The sequence below is a fragment of the Cupressus sempervirens genome, chromosome 7 (assembly GCF_028749045.1).
Source record: "Cupressus sempervirens isolate cs-2001-9-10 chromosome 7, ASM2874904v1, whole genome shotgun sequence".
In the NCBI taxonomy this organism is placed as follows: domain Eukaryota; kingdom Viridiplantae; phylum Streptophyta; class Pinopsida; order Cupressales; family Cupressaceae; genus Cupressus; species Cupressus sempervirens.
In genome coordinates, this window is record NC_143124.1 from 226,560,209 (window position 1) to 226,582,266 (window position 22,058).

Sequence of the window (22,058 nt, forward strand, 5' to 3'; positions counted from 1 at the left end):
TAAGCAATCAACGAAAGCCACTTTGATTCTGATATAGATGTTTGGAAGAAATGATGTCTACAGAATAACAAGACTGGAATAACCGTCATGTGCTTTAGACAGTAAAAAATAAAGGAATCCTCTCGTAATCATTGTAAACATTTATTCTTGCCTTACCTTCAAGTTTTCATTGAGTACTGGTTCCCACCCCAAAAATGGATTTAAATGCTTTTGTGGGAGAAATCAATATCGTATGCCCTTTTGAAGTATTTCCAGGGAGTAAAGGAGTCTTAACAATTTTTTTTTGTTCCTGCATCTAACATCGAAATTCAGCACCATTCTGGGAAAACCATCATATACTTCAGACAAATAAAAAATAAAGGAATCCTCTCATAATCATTATAAATATTTATTCTTGCCTTACCGTCAAGTTTTCATTGAGTACCGATTCCCACCTGAAAAATGGATTTAAATGCTTTTTGTGGGAGAAATCAATCTCCTTATATTCCCTTTGAACTATTTCTAGGGAATAAAGTAGTCTTAAAAATATTTTTGTTCTGTCTAACACCGAATTTCAGCACCATACCTCCTACCGAGAAAAAGTTAGTAGAAAATCTGCTTTTTGTGATATCATGGCTTAATCAAATTCTCATTTGTTATCAACAGGGTCTTTGCTTATCTGTGTTATTAGTTCCTGTCGAATGGCAGGATACTATAGCAACCGGGTTGCTGTTATTTCTCCACTAATGTTGACCAATGGTAGAACTTTATTTTTTCCCCATGACCTATTTTGCTATGTTTTTCTTTTTTTCAGAGTTAAATTATTTTCCAGAACTGCTTTGTTGTCACATTCTAATTGGTGAGTACTGCAAATAGTAGGGTTTCCACCATCTTGTGATGAAATGCTGACATTTCATCTCGTTGATGGGTATTTTGCAGTCTTTAATTTCATGATTTTGTTCTGTCTTGTCAGTTTTAATGGCTGTGTCAGGGAGGGTGCAGAAAATCTAAGCAAAATCTCTTCCTTTGTGGCCTGAGTACAAATCATGAACTGTTGTGTTGGCATATGATACCAGATTTTAGGATAAAATGAGGACACGATGCATTTGGTCTTACACTGAGAACTGACAGTGTTGAATATTTGTCTAGAATTCTCTATCATCATTATTTTTAAATCTTTCATTGTCCTTGCACTCTCGCTCATTCTTCTGAGTAAACAGTGACATTATTAAATTTTTGAATCTTCAATATCCCTGAATCCACGGTTGATTTTTTTTATTGGTCTCTGTGGATGTCGGTGTGCATGAGTTACAAATAGAGAGATGAGCGGATTCTGGGGTCATGAAAACCAGAGAGGAAAGATTACACACTGCTTCTTCCTTCTCAGGTAAGCATTCTTTGCATTTGCCATTCGATTCTGTGTTTTTTTGTTTTGCTTTGTGTTTGAGATGTCTTTGGTTACACAGTGTGTAATAGTTGAAACGTGTTATATATCTACATGTATATTTAATTGCAATAGGATGGGTACAGGCGAAAATGGGTTCTCGTTTATACTGCTTGGCATACATGATGTCTATTTTTGATTTCTTATGTTGTCCTCCTATTCTAGCTGTTCTTCTTCATATACGTCCGGCTATAGCTGTATAGATCTGCCGAGTTCACTTCTGAGACTGCACTTGCTATGATTCACTGACTCCAATCAACTGCTGTATTGATTAAATCTGCAAATTAACTAACTGTGTTTCAAGCTGGGTCTTGTATACTATGATCTGAAGGTGTATGGATAGTATTTTTGCTGAGAGTTGATGACATTTTCTACCACCACCACTGCTCTGCAATTCTATATGACTTGCTTTGCTGCCACAAAACTCACCTAGGAAGCGGAGATTATGGACCATAGTTTCCCTTTAAGATTCCTTAATTTATGGCTTGTTCTTAGTGCTTAAATTCCCTAATATGAGCTATCCTATATTACCCCATACTAACCAACCCCTTTTTTGCTGTGATTTCAGACTCCTAATTGACCCCCCTCAAGAATGGCCACCAAATTTGCTCTTTTTCAACAGTTTACCATCCTGCCAGAATCTACTCCCAGATTGGCCAAGAATTCATCTACCTTATTTTCCTCGCAAATTGAATGATATAATTTGTAATCTTTATGCTTCCTTAATTTTTCATTGATCATGTCCTCCCATTTTTATATTTTCCAGTTTACTGTTGAGCCTTTTGTTATAGCTCTTATTGCTACCTGTGAATCGCCTTCTATGTCTACTGACAAGAGTCTCTTGTCAATACACATTTTTTGCCCATTTTCCATGACTTCCATTTCAGCCTTATTATTTGTTGCCTTTCTGGTCAGATGAAATGTGTCACCTAAACATCTTACCTCTCTATGTCTCTCTATATAGTTGATCACCCCCTAGATTACTTTTCACAGCCCTATCAAAATTTATTTTGACTGAACCTGGAAAAGCCTCTATCCTGGTTGTTTCTGACCTTTTATTCTTAGAAGCAATGATCATCCCTTGGTTTACTTTTAAGACCTGCCCACTTCTGAATCCCAATTAGAAACGTTCTTCATCCTTTTGAACTATTTCTTTGTACTAATCATTCCTCTTAACCTCAATTCAATCTTTGAGGTTACCTCTTCAACTGATGCTTCCTTGTTAAAGATGTGATTGTTCCTTTCTGTCCAAGTCTGCTACCTGATCATAGACAGAGCCGCAATCCAAATGTCACTGCATACAGAGTTCTTCCCATTGACTAGCCATCTTTTAATTAAGCACAAAATGGTCGTGTTCATTGTAGCAGATTAGCTAGTCGAACGGATGAACCATTCAGAAAATGCACAGGAAAGGAACATGCGAATAACTATCTCTTCATCTGACATGCAAAGAGGGCGGACACTCAGGCCTACTATTCCAATTCTTTCTTAATCTGAACCTTGTAAAATCCCTGCCATGGAGAGCTGTGGAAAGGAACACTCCCTCTTTTGGGTAGCCAGGTTTCCTCATCCTCTCTTTCTGTCAGAATTATTGTTCTCTTTTTTCAGTATTTGTAATGTCCTCTAATTCGGTTTAGTCTCAGTTATTTGATATCTATGTCCCAAGCTATAAGGGATATAAGGCATTTGACTATTAAAGAAATCTTCATTTGTTTAATCAGATTATCTATATATTTAGTAACACTCTTATCCAACTTGATTACTATTTGAGCTCAAAGACAGGAGTAGGTGTTACCCAAGTTTCCTAGATACCAACTACAATGGGCTCTCTCAGATTTTAATTATACAAGCCCTTTAACGTTTCTTGGGACTATGCCCGCAAAGTGCTTGGGGCCACTGATTTATTATATCACTATTACAGTATTACCTGATGTACTTGAATGACCATGTAATGGCCTTCCATCCTTAATGGCATGTATAATATATATGTGACCATAGATACACTCCTTTTATTCTTAACAGAATTCAGATATAATAAACTGTAGATGTAGATAAATATTGATTCATAGATGAGCTACAAAATGATGAATTGTTGTCACAAGATTTGTGCCAGCAATAAATATTGGTCATAATTTCTAGGCTCTTCCTCTGATATACATAATTTTTTCTCCTATTCCAATTTAAATTGAATATTTAACTTTCATTGATTTATTTACTGGCATGTTTTAGTAGTAATTCTTTTGAAATTTGTATGGGTCTAATATGCCAATATTCATGAAACTAGTATAAGTTTTCCCAAAATTTAGGTTCAGAAGTCACGATACTATTCATAGTTTTTTGAAATAAAGAACATGCTCAATATAGCTTATGTTGTAAGTTGACAAATGGTTTAGTTTGTTTGTAATGATGAACAAAAGCCAGTTATAGTCAAAGATCAATGCTTTCAAAGTCTAAGAGATCATATTACCATTGTCTACTGGAAAAGTTTCGAACTGCCACAAATAGCTTGGATATTCCATTTTATTTTAATTGCTCATCTATCAAAGGCTACCAAAAGTGTTTGGGACTAGTATTTGAAACTTTGACAGTGTTGAATATTGAAATCTTATGAGCCTTCTCATGGGCCCAATGAAATTGTTTGACTAGAATCTGTCGACTTATACTTTCTGCATATAGCTTCAGATTAGGGTCACAGATCTGGTAAATCAATTCTTGTTTTCCCATATTTGGCATTTAATCAGTTCTTTTTCCTTGGCATTCCAAATGCCCATTTGATCAAATAAGAATGTATCTGGACCATAAACAATGCATAATAAACATATGAACAAAGGTACGTGATATATATGGATATATACATACATACCTATGTATATACATATATATATCTATGCCTCTCTGATAATGAAGAACCAGGGATTTCTATAACTATTTGGATTCTAAAACAATCATTTTGCCAGCTGCTAGTTAGCCAACATCATCATGTAGCTATATTGAATAACAAAATATCCATTTCAGGAATAATAATCGTATTCCCATTAAGCTGTTAGCAGATTACCATGGATCTCAAAACTGACCCTATCCATAGCTACCAAAAACATATCCAATTAATATTACGGAAAATGTGCATTTTTCCAAAATGTAAGATCACAAACTATAGACCTCAACCTGTCATATTTAGAATGAGAGAGCAGAAAATAGTACCTAAATGCTTAAGGGTAAGTATAAATCACCAGGGGTAAGCAATTAATTCTTCCCACATAAGCACCACAAACAATTACACTAGCTCAATAGTATCCAAAATGAAACAGGTATTGGTGTGGGATCCAGTGTAGTGCTTCAGAAGGGGCCATTGTAATATATGCCATTGTGAATATACATGCCAATAAGATATATCTAGAAACATGCTGATAAACAAACATATACCAGAAAATCTATACCATTGCAATAAACTAGATGTCCCATGTGAAAAAGCTAAAAACATACAAATGATGAGAAAGTGCTGAATGGGGAAACTTATGAGAGTAGCTCATCTCTGTACAGAGAAAAGGAGGACAAACGAAAACCAAAAAATTTAAATATGAATCCAAGTATATTAAAAAGAGAAAAGCAAAAGAACAAAGTGCCCAATCAGGAAAAAAGATGCACAAGTGGATAAATAAAGGAAGAAAAAAAGCTAAACAAAGGTAAAAAGAACACAAGAAAAATGGAAAACATCATATCAATATATACTTAAATATAACATTCTATGCAGAGGGTAAAAGGTGGAAGAGAAAATAAGTGACAATTAGGAGGAATAAAGAAAAATCCTTAAAAGTAAGAGACCATCACCTGGATAAAGAAGCTGTAATCAAAATACAATAATATATAAGTATATATGTCCAGTATCCATTGAAAACTATGTAGATAACATGGACAGTTTAAGCCAAATGTATCAAGGCCTCCATACTGGAGGATATTCTACTGAAATATAGTGATTTAGCAATCATAGAAGACACAAAGAACATTTTTAAGGGTGAGTAGTCAAATCCATTCTAACAAGGCCAATAGACTAATCAAACTAAATTATACTCTGATTCACATTGCAAATAGGTGAAATCAGAATACATTATTCCATGTCTAAAAACATATTAATTATTATCTACAACTCTTTTTTAAAATCTAATTTCGTAGTCATTTCTCGCAGATTTGGACTTTTAGAATGTGTGACCAAATTTTTATTCCATGCGCAAGTGAACAATGGACTTCTCCAATTATTGGTGCAATTGACTCAAGACATTTGGAGACTATGTTTATTAATGAATGCCCAAATGTTGAGAAATCTTTGCGCATAGTGCTCAGTGAAGAATTCTTGCAGAATAAATCTTGTTCAACACATTATGCAGACATTGTTTCTAAATTCTTGACCAATTGCATGGACCTTTTAGAAGATATACAAATTGTGAAGCAATTAGAAAATGTGTATGTGAAGCATTACTTCAAGCCTAAAGAAGACTATGATCCATACATTGCTGCATATGTTATAGAGATGAGTAATGACCTTATAGGTGGACTGTTCTCACTAGAATCTTTAAGTTCATCTGCTGTCACAACTTGTGTGTACGATTCCCTGAAAATTGCGATTAGTAGTAAATATAAGGCAATTGTAGATCATGCCTTGCATGCTCATTGTTCTCATTTTTCACAGCAAAGAGCTTTGAGAATCTCAGCCGTATCCAATGCACTCATATTCCTCCAAATGCATATGTCTCATCCTCCAATCAGAACTTATGCACAAAACAATTGCTCCTTGGCAGAAATGAGTACTTCTTAGCTCGCCAAAATTTGAATACATCACTTGTTATCATAGATAACATGTCATGATTCTATGTACATATTCCATAGCATATCTAATTTGTATACACCTCTAACCTTGCTAGAAAAATAAATTCTACTGCTTTGTAAAATCATTGCTATAAATAGTAAACTATTATATTTTGGACTAGTGTTTAACTATGTCATGTTTTAAATAAAAATCAATGATCATCAAATTTAATGCATATACATTAGATAGGAAATTATTATTTGATTAAGAATAGTATTGAAAATGCTCTTTAAATTATGAATGTTTGATGTTGATAAATTAATTGACATGTTTCTTGTGTGATAAATGTTGTATCCATAGTTACTAATATGTCTTTTTGTTTTCCATATTGCAAAGTGTAATTTTTACAGAGACTTGTTGTACTGAAGTAGTTTGTACATTAAATATTACATGTATTAGTAGAAATGGAGAAATTTAAACATAGATTGAAAATCATTACACCAATTAAACAATGGGTATCTAGCATGATAAATGATGCCTAATTGGCTCATAAATTATGTTTTCCTTTGCATATTGTCATACTTCATTGTAAAAAATGTATTATGATAAGGTGAAAAAATATATTTATGGATTATATGTTCTATATTGCTGACTTTTGAATTTTGTAGATTTCACAAATGTTTGAACTGTGCTAGGAGCTTTGGAATTTGTTCAGACAATTGACATTGGTAGCTACAAGTAACCGGTATGTTTCCATTCAGAGTTTTGAAACTAACAGTCCAAATTTTATTTGTAATTGTAATCATCAAGTAGTCGTAATTATGACAATAATTTATAGAACAGTAATATTTAATTACTATTGATATTTTAGCAAATTTATCTATTTGGTTTTCCATATTCTCTTCTAAATTATTGATTGAGGGATGTTTATATCAATTGTCACATAGAGAAAAGAATTGATGTTTCAAATTCACATTGTTTAGATACCATGAAACATAGTTTAAACATATTTTCTATCATGTGTATTGAAAAAAATTATGTATATAAATCCTATCCATAAAACAATTTTTATTTACTTAGATTTGATATATATTTAAGATACAAAATAGCTTCTAATAATTAATAAATGAACTAAAAAATAACTAAAACCAAAAAAAATCATAGATTATAAACTAGTTAGAGATATTGAAATTTTAGATAAACAAATATTCAATTATTTGAAGAAATCCATTGATTATCATTTTGTACTATGTAATGAAGTTAAGCTATATCTTAGAATTCATTGACGCTTAGCGAAATCTAAGAATTATTGGCCATTGTTGATAGGTTTCCTGTACTTGTATTGCATGAATATGAATACTCTAAATGCATCGAATACAATAAACTACCCAATAGATCATTAAAATCCACAATTTGAGGTCCTTGAAAGAATCCAACAACTTCCAAGTGAATGTCAAAGGAATATATTGGAAAAATATTTTTATGAAAACCATGATGCAATGTTTGAATACAATGGATGGGGAAACATTCAAACAATACCAGAGACCAATCAGATTCATGTCTTATCTCCATTCATGACAAATGGAGAATTGATTTACTTGAAATATCTTGTGCGAGTATATACTGAAGCTCATAGCATAGTTCACTGTCAAGATATTCTAATCCATTTTCCTTATGAGAATCATAGTATAGAACAATTCATAGATGTTTTTAATCCAACATGCAAAACACTATTCTATCAGCTATCACCATTTAAAACCCCTGTTGAAAGTGAGACACTTGTATGCATAATAAACCTTCTCATATCATATCCAACGTTCTCGCTTGAATGGATTATAACATATGATAGTATACAACTTCTAGGAGAATGGTATGATGGCACTACAGGAGCTATAGCTACTAAAACCATAAAGCACCACTACTCATACCATTATTTGTTTGTATTTTCAAATAACGAGATGCCACCTGGCATTCATCTTGTAGCAGATATTGGAAGATGGCACATCCTCTATGGATGAATTAATTTTTACAACATGATAGTTGCCAAAAGTAAATACCTATAATGTATAAGTATATGCTCCATTGTGCTATATAAATATATTATTCTATAATTTGTACAATGGTAACCAATGATGAAAGAATCAATTTCATGTAATATTTTGATTCCATGAGAACAAAGTTGTATTCATGTTTCTTTGTTGTTGAAATTCCAAGTTTGCAAAGCACATCAAATTTGCATATGATTTTCAATGCTTGCTTTCAAGCATCATAGGATACTTCAACTATAATTACTACAATTTCTTCATGAAAAATTTATGGAAATTGAAAATTGATTAGGGCAATTATAGCTTTTCGATCTATTAAAGCATCAATGGCATCTGTACATAATACCTAATTTTTTAGACTACAATGGCACTTGAATGTAATTTTTTATAGTTGTGCACTAATAGCTATAGATGTAGTTGCATTGGAGCACGAACATAACATAATGATACAAGACCCAACCATCCATTAGTTAGTAGAAACAGTTAGTATTTATTATTTTAAGCTATCATATTATTCAATATTTGGCATTACAACATTGACAGAATTGTTTGAGAAAATGCTAGAATTAGCATTACATATTAAAAAGACATTAGAACCAAGGACATTCATGGGTCTCCACTAAGAAAATACCAAATTTGGAATATTGCATTCCACATGAAACTATGCAACAAATTTATGTGACTTCTAATCGGAGACAAAAAATAGCAATGTCAATCAACATGCCTTTCAATTTATTAATTATAATACTATTTGAAGATAATGTTAAATGATTTATAATTACATGGTCTACTAGACAGATAGGAATAGGCATGTAACAAAAGGTTTCAATATTCATATGACAGGGTAGACAAGCTTTCAAGACATAATCGTGGTATATAAAGTTCAAGGTTACACATACAAACAAGTTCCCCAAAGCAAATTGTTGTGGTGATTCCTGAAGGCACCATGCCTTTACCTGAATTGTTCGTGGTGCTTAACATATACATTCTCTTAATGCTATATTTTATTGTCAAGGAAACACCTTTGTTCATATTGCTATTAGCATTTGACGTAATAGTTTTTTATGTCACTTTGTACATAATGGAGAAATATATGTAGTCTTTAGGAGCTCAAAGGACATAACATAGAAACAAGTATACATTTGGAGTGTCACTTTTTGAGAATCATGTAATTTAATCAATGCGAACATATATAATTTAAAGGAAGTGTCTAGCTAAAAAATACTTGCTGCACCAAGAGCATAACATCAAGTGATGTTAGCTCTTTGTTTTCCTGGACCCACTTTTTGAATTCTTATGCAACTTTTATTTCATAATGGATCTGGACCCTTAGATGATCTACATTAATTTATCTAAAGAAGTCTTAGACCTTAAACATAATCTACTCTTACTAATTCATAAGATCAACTCATGTTACCTGTTTCTTTTGTTGCACCCACTTTTTGAATTCTTATGTAAGTTTATTTTTATACTGGATCTGGACCCTTACATGATGTACATTAATCTGTCAAAAGAAGTGTTAGAATTTAAACATTGTCTACTCTTACTAATTGGTAAAATAATAATAAAGGATTGCAAATTGAAAAAAATAGATAATTAGATCTCATTACTTGTAATGAGATCTAAATTACTATATTCAAAATAAAAAAATCATGGTAAACATTTTGAATTCTTCTACATAGCATTCTAGTAAAAAGATACTATACCAATATCTTTGTTTCTTTCATCTATTCAATTGGTCTACTTTGTCTAAATTGTGCACCGCCTTTACAGAACCAAGAATATAGATGACTTGTTTCAAGGAAAAAAGAATTATAGATTTGGAGAATGAAGACATGTCCACTTTTAAAGAAAGCAAAAACTTGTCTTCCAGGTGCAAAAAATGTCCAAAGCATAGGAAATACAAGGGTGTTAGGAGACGTTCTTGGGGTCAATATGCTGCAGAGATAAGGGATCCACAAACTAAGCGATGCCAATGGCTTGGAACATTTGAATTGCTAGAAGAAGCTGCAAATGCATATGATGAAGCAGCATTTTCTATGAGAGGAGTGATAGACTGTGCATACTGCTATAAGAAAAGTGCAATAGAAACCAATGATACATTAGTGCATATTAACCCATTAATAACAGAAAATCTAATCTACCAGACCACAACCCATCAAGAGGAAAACATAAAGCCTCACTGTGCACCATTGTCTAATATACATGATGGTACACTATCACAAAGACCATCCTTAGATGACATCCCATTTGATAGAACAGTAGTACCTGATGTCCATTGTGTAATGACACCTACAAATTACAATTTTGATGTAGTCCACCAAACTAAAGATTGTCAATCATCAACAATTTTTCCTAACCAATATCAAACTAGTTATCTCCCACTATATACACATACATCATCGGGATTACTAGGAAACATAGTTGCCCATAACTGTGTTGGAAATGATAGCATCAATGATGCATACAAATTGGACAATACTTTGAACATGAATTCAAGCTTTCCAGGAAAACTAGCGTCAACCTACGATTCCAATGTTGCAGGTTCAGATTTATTGCAAAATGCTATTGAAAATTTGAAATCTGAGCACTTTCAATATAAAGGAGTACAACAACAAAATGGTATTTCCTTTTACCATTTTTCATGCATTTTCTAATCATAGTCAATGAAAAATATAAGACAGTGTAGCCAAGTAATTAGAATCATTTGCACAAATAAACGTGAATCAAATACATTTCAACATGAAAGATATCTAATTATATTTTTTCAGAAATTATAGGGTGCGACAACATGAACAACCGCAAGCTTAAACCAATGCTCCCATGGAACACAAAAAGTGGACCTAAAGAACTAGATTCAAGCACCTATGATATGAGTCTCTATAGTATGAATGAAATAGTGGACTGCAAAAGCAATTTTGTGGATGCAACAAAACATAATACAGGTTGCAGAGCATATGGAACTCTTCTCTCAACAAATAATGTCGATAAGAAAGTTTTGTCAATTAATGACAAGATAATTTTGGAAATTGGTATTCTAAAAAGCAAGTTATCTGAAATTGAGGGTGTGATAAATAATATGGAAAGCACACTCCTCAAACATACACCTGCATCTGTGCATCCACTATAAGATCTTTGTGAATATACAAAAGTTTTTGCACATACAGATTAATGTTGAAGATGCTTGCACACATAAGAAAAAATCTTCAAACATTTAATTGAATTCTCTATAGTCAATTTTTAGAGCTATATTGTAATGCTTGCGCATATATATTTATATGTTGGTAATTATAAAAAGTATAGTATGTATGATTTGTTCTAAAACAATCCTTCTTTTCTTGTGTACTAGGATAGATTAGTACATATTGAAATGTGACAAACATAAATTACTAAGTATTGTTAATTAGTAAGAAATATTTTCTTCTAAATTTGTCTAATGTCTCTTGCAACATGATCATGTACATATTCATGTCTATATGTTGGAAGAGTCTAAACAAAATTATTGGTCACAATGCTGAAAAGTGTAATTAAACAAAACTAACAAAGTATCTATCTTGCATGCGCAGGCTAAGACACGACAGCTAACAATTAACCAAGGAATCCAAAATTCATAGAGAATTTGACTAGTTTCATACAATGCATTCCACCCGCTTCCTATGAAGATCATTATCATATGTTAGAAGTTACTATGTCTTAAATGCATTAAGTACAAGTGTACATTGCCAACAAATACTCATTAATTGCAACTTTTGATCATCAAATATTCACATCGTCAAGATGACTAATAAAAATCAATCATGCAACATTGATATAGAGTTGGCAAACCAAGAACTTTGTAGAGTACAAAAATTCAAATACAATGTTGGTGACTACTTGTTTGACTCTATTGAATACTTACTTCAATTTACAAAAACTATCAAAGAGCTACGAAATGGTACAATAGACTATTTTTCAATGTGCCTTGCAAAAGCAGACCCAGAAGCATTACATGCATACAATCATGAGTTGCATCCTCTTCTCATCAAAGACCTCCATAATGTAAATGAAAAGAACACTTACTTGCGACGAATGCATCTATCTGCAAAAGAAGTAAACAATAGTAATAAAACTGGTTTATGCAGAGACATATTTTGCATTCACTAGCTTTCCAAGTGGTTAAATATTCATATTTGTGTCTTTTCACTAAAAACAGGAAAACAATACATAGACTTCAATAAAACATTGAACACAGAACCATATAGTATACTATTTCATGATACGAATCCTCAAAGTGGCCATTTTGAACCTTTGGTGCAATTGCGACCAGTCCAACGCATAAACCATACAATCAATTCTCATAAGTTTACAGAATTGCCTAGTCAGAATATGGAGATGTTAAAAAATTGCAACATTAGAGAACAAAAAATTCAAGGAAGTGCTAAAAACAATAAAGAGCAATAGAATATGCATTCTGCTAAGGAAATTATTTCACAATCTCTTAGAAACACAAAAAAAATCATTAGATCTAAAATGATAAGTAATGAAAGTAGTCTACTCTGCAATAAACCTAGTTTGAATAGTCATAAACAACAATTCAATATTAATGTTGTACCTATATCACCAAAAACTATATCACCAACAACTAATAGCTTAAAAAGAAAGCAAACAAGATCAAAGAAGACACCAGTAGAAATATATGAATTTGAAATACAAGACACTCCAAAATATACCTGCCCAATTTGTCACACTTTGCATTTCAAAAAAAATATCAAACATGTAAGAGCAAAGGAAAAAGATATATACAAAATGTTGACCCAACGTAATTATCCAAATGATAATGCAAACATATGCAAAATATGTGACAAATCTCTTAAACAATCAAAGCTTCCAAAATTTGCAACACCAAAAAACATTGGAACAAATGATCCTTTACAACATGTAAAATGTCCGAGTCAACTAGAGGAAAGACTAGTGTCCTTGAGAATTGCTTTTGCTCAAATATGGGAACTAGGACATAGAAGATCACAAATTGGTCTAACCGGTTCTATCATAAATGTGCCTGTCAATTTGAACATTGTCCAAAACGCTTTGCCCCTATCATTCAATAACACATCAACTGTTGTAGTCTCTCTTAAGCGACCACTTGAATATAAAAGTACCTTTCAAAAAGGAATGGTAAGGCCTAATCTTATTATGCAAGTTCTTCATGAATTGGCAGACACAACATTATACAAATTAGAAAATGTTCAAATCAATGATGCATGGTTGTAATTACTAGAGGAAGAGTGACAAGATAAAATATTACGTCAATCTATGTCATATGATTCTAATTCAGAAAGTGATAGTGACAATGCTAACCCATCAGAAACACTGATACATGGATTTACAGATTCAAGAAGCATACAAAACATGGATGACAAAATTATTGAAATAGCACCTGCTAAAGAATCTTATCCAATAGGCATATTCAAAGATAAACATGTAGAGGAAATGAATTTTCCTACACTATTTTTTGGAGAACCACGGAAAAATCATGACTTAGAAAAATTAAGTTATCAAAAAGTAGCACAATGGGAAGTCTTAAACAGTCATCGTAATTTTGCACTGCATAAAAAAAATATTTTCTTCAAAGCAATCAAGATACTAATACATCAAGTATTGTCAACAATGTGGGTCAGAATAAGAAAAGGTTAACTTAAAGGAAGGAAACTCATTGCAAAAGACGTCAAAAACAAGCCAAACTTGGAGAAGATATTGAAATTAGACATTGGCTATGTTGACTTAAAAAGGATACGAATATGTCCAGACTATTGCCAACAACTCAAAAAAATGCCTTTGCTATGATACGTCAATTGGGACCACCAACTTTTTTCCTTACTTTTACAAGTGCAGAACAAAATTGGGAACCATTAACAAAAACTTTACTCTCTTTGCACAACATAAATGAATCAAAAGGAGAGAACAATGAAATAACTTGTGAAAGTAATACTGACATAAACACCCTCATTCACAAAGACCTAGTTACATGTGCACATTATTATCGACATCGAACAAAAGCTATCCAAAAATTAATAATGACTGATGTCTCCTTCTTTGGTAAAGTTTCTGACTTTTTCTCTGTAACAGAATTTCAAAATAGAGGTAATGAACATGACCATCTTCTGATTTGGGTACATAATGCCCCAATATATGGGAGAGAAAGCAATATGGACATAGTTAATTTTGTCAATAACTACATAACTTGTAGTACAAAGCACTTACAACAATCTCTAGCAAAACTGCAAATACATAATCATACAAAATGATGTAAAAGATCACAAAGAAGAACATGCTGATACAACTTTCCCATCCCTCCTTTTCCAAAAAAAATCATACTTGAACCTTTAGCAGAAAGCTCTAATACAACATCAACAAATGCAACAGACATATTCTCAACACTAGAAAAAGCAAACTATGATAGTTCATTCACATATGATATGTTTCTAGATGAACTACAATTGACAGAGTACGACTATGTCAACTCAATCAGGTCAACATTAGATAGGCCTACTCTATTTCTTAAATGAAAACTTTGTCAAATATGGAATAATAGTTTCTCTAAGAAAATGCCATTGTTATGGAGAGCAAATACAGATGCACAATTTGTACTAAATGCATATGTAGTGGCTATGTATTGCAGCTCATATATGGCAAAAGTAGACAAATCAATGACAAATGCATTCAAAAAAATTCAAAAAGACCACCAAAGAAATAATATAGATGCAATTCACATGATAAAAAAACTAGGAAATGCTTTACTGAACTTACAACAGATGTCAACACAACAAGTTGCACATTTAGTCCTCTCAATGCCACTCAATCAAAGTTCTCGAAGATGTATATTCATTTACACAAGACCTGATGATGAGCACATTTTTGTTCTTAAATCTTTAAAAGAGTTGAGAGAAGAGCTAGATGAATCTGAGAATATAATGGCAAAATCTTCACTACATTACTATGTTAACCGTTCAGAAACTCTAAGCCACATATGCTTTGCCGAATTTGTTTCAGAATATAATGGAACTAAACATTTTACTAGAAAGAAAGAAAAACTTTTTATAATACATTTTATGAATTACAACATCTACATTGATCCAGAAAACTACTATAGAGAACAAGTCCTATTATATGTTTCATTTATAATAAGTATTCAAACAATCTTTGAAAATTTTAACTCTTGGCAATTAGCATGTGCATACCATGAAGAAACGATTATAAGAAATTGTGCAAATTTTTGTTATAATATGAATAGCAAATGGAGAAACATTGAAGAAGAGGAAAATGAACTACAGCTCAAAGACTCTAGTAAAAAAAACAAGCAAAAAGGAAAAAATGACATAATACATGAAGCTTATGACATATCAACAGACATTCCAACAAATTCATATAAAAACATGTATACATCATCAAATGTTGGATTTGAGATAGCCAAACACCCACAGATAATGAATAACATTGACTACTTCAACTTGCGTCAAACACTCAATATTGAGCAACAAATGATAGTTAAAGACATCATAACCAAGAAACAAAATGATAGGGTCACACCAATATACCTTTTCCTGACAGGTGGTGCTGGCACTGGGAAAACATTTACAGCTAAAGCTATTTACCATGCATTGCTATGTCTATATAGTAATGACATCAATGACGACCCTAACAAACCAAAGGGATTAATAGCTGCATATATAGGAAAAGTTGCCTACAACATTGGCGGTGTTACAATACATTTTGCATTACACATATCATTCAATAAGTCCGAATTTATCCCTCTAAATAGTTATAGAGTTGACAAAATGTGTAAGCATTACTGCGAGCTTTGAATCCTACTCATAGACAAGATATCCTTAGTGGGATCCTCTTTCTTGAGATACATTGACTTACGTTTGTGTGACATCATGCAAAAACCTACTATTTATTTTGGAGAATTAGACACAATCTTCTGTGGTGACCTATACCAGGCATTACCTGTTCTAGATGCAAATGTCTTCGAAAGCAAACCAACAGGTAAAGACTTGATGCCTTATAATTTCTGAAATGATAATATAAAGTATTTATCTTTGAAAAATACAATGCGTCAAAAAGACACCGCATTTGTTGACATTCTAAACAGAATCCGTATAGGTGAACAAACAGTACAAGACATAGAATACCTTAATGACCACTGCATAAAACCCATACCAATTGACCCTACTCTTCCTTTCCTATACTTTAGGAGATCAGATGTGGATAAACACAACAAGAATATGTTATCAAGTATGCCTAGAAATACAATTACACTAAGAGAAATTGATGATTTTGAGGAAAACGACAATGCATTATGTCTTTATGCTCATACAACATGCCTTCCTACTGAAATAAATGTGAAGGAAGGAGTGCTCATAGAAATTTATTCAGGAAACTACAACACACAAGATGGTATTGTCAATGGTTCTGACGGAATTTTTAAATTATACACTAGAAATAACGAGCATGACAATGTATGGATCAAATTTAATGATGCAAACATAGGCCACCAACAAAAAACAAAGTATATTACATACTACAATGATGAAATTGAACAAGATTAGGTACCAATTCTACGCATTGCAAGACCAATACTGAAAATGACTAAAAATAAAAAAAATAACCATACGAAAACAATTTCCAATTCAACTCGCATGTGCTCGTACTATCCATCGATCTCAAAGACCAACAATGGACGCGATTGCTATTGATCCAACAGAAGTGAAAAATCATGGCCTCACATATACAATACTTTCATGAACAAGAACAATTCATCAGTTATAATTCGTGAAGCCTCTTACAACCAAAAAGTTCAAAGTGAAGCAAAAAATATTTAGAGAAATGGAAAGGCTAAGTACAATCCCACAGTGGAAATTTCAAAATCATGACATATGCTTGGAATCATTACATCATTTGACCATTTTCTCACTAAACACTCGTGGATACCATGCACATTTACTTGACCTCTCAATTGAATATGACATCGTCTCTTCTGACATCTTATGCCTACAGGAAGTCAATAGCAAAATTGATGCCTCAAAACCTTTTACTGACACATACAACTACTTTTCTACTCATGGTATCCATGGTTTACTAACTTTAACAAGAAAAGGATTATTAGCAACCAAGATCAATGAACACATTATAGAAAATGTAGAAATACAAACAATCATAATAACAAGCTTCAAGAATAAAATTAATATAATCAACTTATACGCAAGGCTAAACTTTGATATAGATGAGATACAAAGAGCTCTAAATTATGTACTAAACAACATAGAGCAAAATAACATATTGTGCATATTAGGAGATTTTAATATAAATATGCAAACAACAAACAACCGAGCTAAAACTCTTAACAATTACATGCAACACCACAAACTTAAATTTCTCTTACAACATATAGACCATATGAACACTCCACTTATTGATCATATTTGGTCCAACATAACTACAAATATATGCAATATTTACAAATCAGAAACATACTGGACTAATCACCTATCAACAACATTAAAAATCCATCCAACAAATGGCAACTTTTACCAACATGACCGAAATTACTGAAAATTCACCCAACAACATCCTACATTTCTCCAAATACATTTATCACCAACAACTATCTATTCCATATAATCACATCAAATTCACATAACTAGACAATATAACAATTCCTTTTCTCATTTCTTGTTGCCAAAAAAACAATGTAGTAGAACAAACAAAATACGCAATATTACAATGTTTAATGAAAACAAGTTAGAATATTCCATGGTAAACAATTTAAGACAAACTAGTTTACTAATTACTATATTAACATGAAACTTTGAAATTCAGTAACCACATTATACAAATTACAAAAAATCTACATAGTAACAAAGAATTTGATGCACTAAACAAATTTTTCCTACCCACAATTTATGCAGACAAATCAATGGACGCAAACAAAAGAGCAGGAAAGGCTACACAAATGAGACAAGAACAATCTACAAAAAGGTAACCTATATTTTCTTTTAACAATTTTTTAGTTTCATATTCAAATGAAAAATACACTAACATATGTGCCAATGCAGGACAAAACTGAAAACTGCTGGCTGCATTTCTATAGAAGACTTGAATGCAAGGAAAGGAGGCAACATATTTGAAGGAGATGTCTTAGTTGTCTACAAAGTCAACCTTGAAAAAGTCAACAAAACACGAGAAGTGCTACAGGCATACCTAATAGATCCTAAAGCAAAGATGACAATAACAGTGACTGTTAATGAAAACTTAATCCACCAATATGAGGAGAAAATAATCCCAGGCATGGTTGTTTCTCTAAGTGGATTTGAAATTCAATCAAAATCAGACTATGATAGAGGTGATTGTGATTGCATTCTTGTACTGAATGAAACAAACATTGTTGAAACAATCAATCGCATATGCAATGACTACATGTTCATCCCCAACACTACAATAAGGAACCTATTAAATAGCACAAGAAACTACCCTATTGGAATAGTAGGTGCATTGGTTCTTGCAGCACAAAAGAAGGGAAACCTCAACATTCTAGAAATAAAGGATGGTCATTCTGAGGAAGATAGAGCACAGGTAACAATTAATACAAATTACTTCTCCAATTGTACTTTTTCAAATTAGTTGACTATTTATTATGCAAATATTCAATTCAATATTTTAAAGTCTATCTGTATATTTTACGCAATTGCAATTCCATCCAAATTTTATTCAGCACTACATCTCAGTAGAAGAACATCTTGCTCGAAATGAAACACCAACATGGGTTTTTAGAAAATTGTAAGAAGGACAGATCGAAAACAAACACTTCAAATAGGCCTATCCACATTTATTTGCAAGCTAAATGACAAAATGACACTACAAATGTTACATGACATAATGCAGAAAACTAGAGAGGTAAAAGAAAATAATTGTTCAAATGTAAACAATTCTTGCTATAAAATGTAAATGACACTTAGAAACTGTACTTTGAAACACGTCAATGGAAAATTGAAGATTGCAAATCCATTCTCTAATCCATTTGGAGCATTTTTCCCACACTGCCAACACAAATTTGAAGGATATGGAATCCTCGAAGAAGAAATTGCACACTGTATTGGATGCAAACAAGATGTCAACTATGTGCACAAGTTACACCTCAAGACATTTCTTTTTAGTGAAAATAAACAACCAATCTAGTGCTTCATTGACAACATCATGGTTGAGCAATTAATCCCAGCACTCCGCAACATCAAGTATCACGAATATATGCAGCAAAAATCCAAAGTTGTATTCATGCTAAGAGACCTTTGCATTCAAGCAACTTTCACACTGACCCAAGCCAATGCAATTACACATGTCAACTTGCTTCAAACCACTCAAACAAGTGAAAAGGTGAGCTTACAAATACTTTTAAAAAAACACTAAAAACAAGAATTATTGCACAAATGTTTCATGTATCGATAACAAATATCTAACATGATTCTTTTGTTGACATTGCAGGCAAAAGAGGAATAAAAAAACTACAGAACACTTTATTACAACAACCTTTGCTACAAAGTCCATTGAGCTATCATAAAACAAAATGCTATATTGTACACATGCTTACAGACAATATTCTATCAATAGCTTAGGTTGAATACTATACCAAATATGTCTATAACTATGTACCTTATTTTCAGACATTTCGAAATTGTTAGTCAAGTTTCACTTCTTTGTCACCCTCTATAGCATTGAAGCTATAAAATTACTGTATATGCCATGAAGTAAATTAAAAAAATGAAACAACTACTTGCTACCGTCATATGTCATATGTGAACATAAATTTTAGTGTTGTCATGCATATGAATGAATATAATGCAAATGCTTCTTTCTTAACTTTAGATAATGTTGTTATCATTGTTTCAATGTAAATAATGTCATTGAAAATAAAAATTGATCATCAGTTCTATTGTTAGATAATGCAGAAAACATTATGTATCCAAATTATGGAAACAAGATTTAGCATATTTATATTTTCTTCAACACTTTTATCATAACAAATGCTCCTCCAAATAGCAATAAATCATTATTGTAAAATATCTTCTGAATTTTTCTATTGATTTATAAATTTTTATTTAACTCTCAAGTTGTCCAAAGTTATCTAGAATTAAGACCTTCAAATTTGTTCGCAAGAAATTTGACTCTAAAAATATGACAAATCAACTACTACATTTTGTAGTAGGAAAAGTTAATTCTGTAGTCTTATTGCCTCATTCACTTAGTCAAATAAAACAAATACAAGAAAATCAAACAATAATAACTAGCAAAATGAACAAGTTATTTCACCTCAACACTACAGCCTTCAATTCAAAATACATGACGGCAGGAACTAGACGCTTTGCGTCCTTGTTTGAATAAAGACACTGGGCTTTATATAGAGGTTTCTTTTGTTCTATTTAGATTAGGTTAGTCTAATAAAATCTGAATATTTTACTTATTTAGTTCAAATGTTAATATTTAGTAATTGATGTGTGTATGGAAATGTATATACATAAACATTGTCCTTAGTTTGATAATTAATAATTATAATTTAATGATGCATGACAACATAAATTTTATAAGTTTTGAGATGAAAATTTTAGAATGGTAGATTTATAATTAAATAAAAATTATTATTTTATTTATTTATATTTATTATTTATCATTCTTTTTCTTTATATTTTCTAAATATACAGGTATTTAAATAATGCTTATTAATATTTTTAAGAGCTATCAAATTGTCACAAGGAATCAAATTTTGTTAGACCATTCGTCCAAGAAAATCTTAGAATGTTTGAATAAAACTATATTCCATCTAATGCATCAATTGAAGTGTCTAGTGGTAACTCAATCAAATAATACATTTTTTTGTTACTAGTGTTTTCGTTATTTTCTTCTACTTGTCGCATATTATAATCCTGGCATTCAAAATAACTTTTTACAATTTCTTATCTTTGAATTCCACTTAGGTCTAAACCTTTCATCAAAATTTTTTACTTCTAGTTTATATAACTATTCTTTTTTCAAAATATAATTCTTTGTGCTCGCATATTGCTCATGTGAAACATAGTTTTTCACTATCTTTCAATGTCATGATTAATGATAAAATTATGCTTTGAAACATGAAAATATAAATACTTAGAAACATGCAAATGTAAAACTATTGTGAAACATTCAAATCTAAAACATGCAAACCAAAACTATTTTGAAATATGAAAATCCAAAACTAATATGAAACATGCAAATATAAAACTAATTTGAAACATGCACTTTTAAAATATGTAAATGAAAAGTCTTATAAAATATATAAATCAAATTGATTTTGAATGCAAATCTAAATCTAAATCAAACATGCAAGGCTAAATAGTTATGAACAGAATTCTAAATCTAAATGAAATTAATTAAAATAGAAATCTAAATGACAGTAGAATATTATAACTAATTTTGAATTTCAATTTACATCTACATCTAAATCTAAATGAAAATGTAAATAAAAAATAGAAATATCACCTGCAAAAATGTTACTCCAAAACATCAATCTACTCCTATTCAAAAACTCTAATCTAATCCTCCAATAACCTCCACCTCTTCCTTCCTGCAAAAACATAAAATGAAAATGAAATGAGGAGCCTTGGTTTTCCAACTTCTAAGAGGCTCCTCATATCCCTAAACAGACATCTCTTCACATTCCATGAATTTGTTTCAAACTCCCCCACTCCCCACAAAAAATAAGCATGAATGTGCATGCAAAATT

The 22,058-nt window shown here is 31.7% G+C and overlaps 1 long non-coding RNA gene across 2 annotated transcripts; it reads left to right on the forward strand.

The window, feature by feature from the left end:
* The first annotated feature begins 686 nt into the window (after window positions 1–686).
* Window positions 687–20,171, forward strand: LOC149546320 (uncharacterized). Of its 2 annotated transcripts, XR_016354343.1 has the most exons (4): window positions 687–738; window positions 1,298–1,366; window positions 6,893–6,969; window positions 19,787–20,171. It is a non-coding gene; the product is annotated as an uncharacterized LOC149546320 (long non-coding RNA). The 2 variants fall into 2 exon arrangements; XR_016354342.1 differs by lacking the exon at window positions 687–738 and having other exon boundaries at window positions 749–1,366.
* Window positions 20,172–22,058: the final 1,887 nt, after the last annotated feature.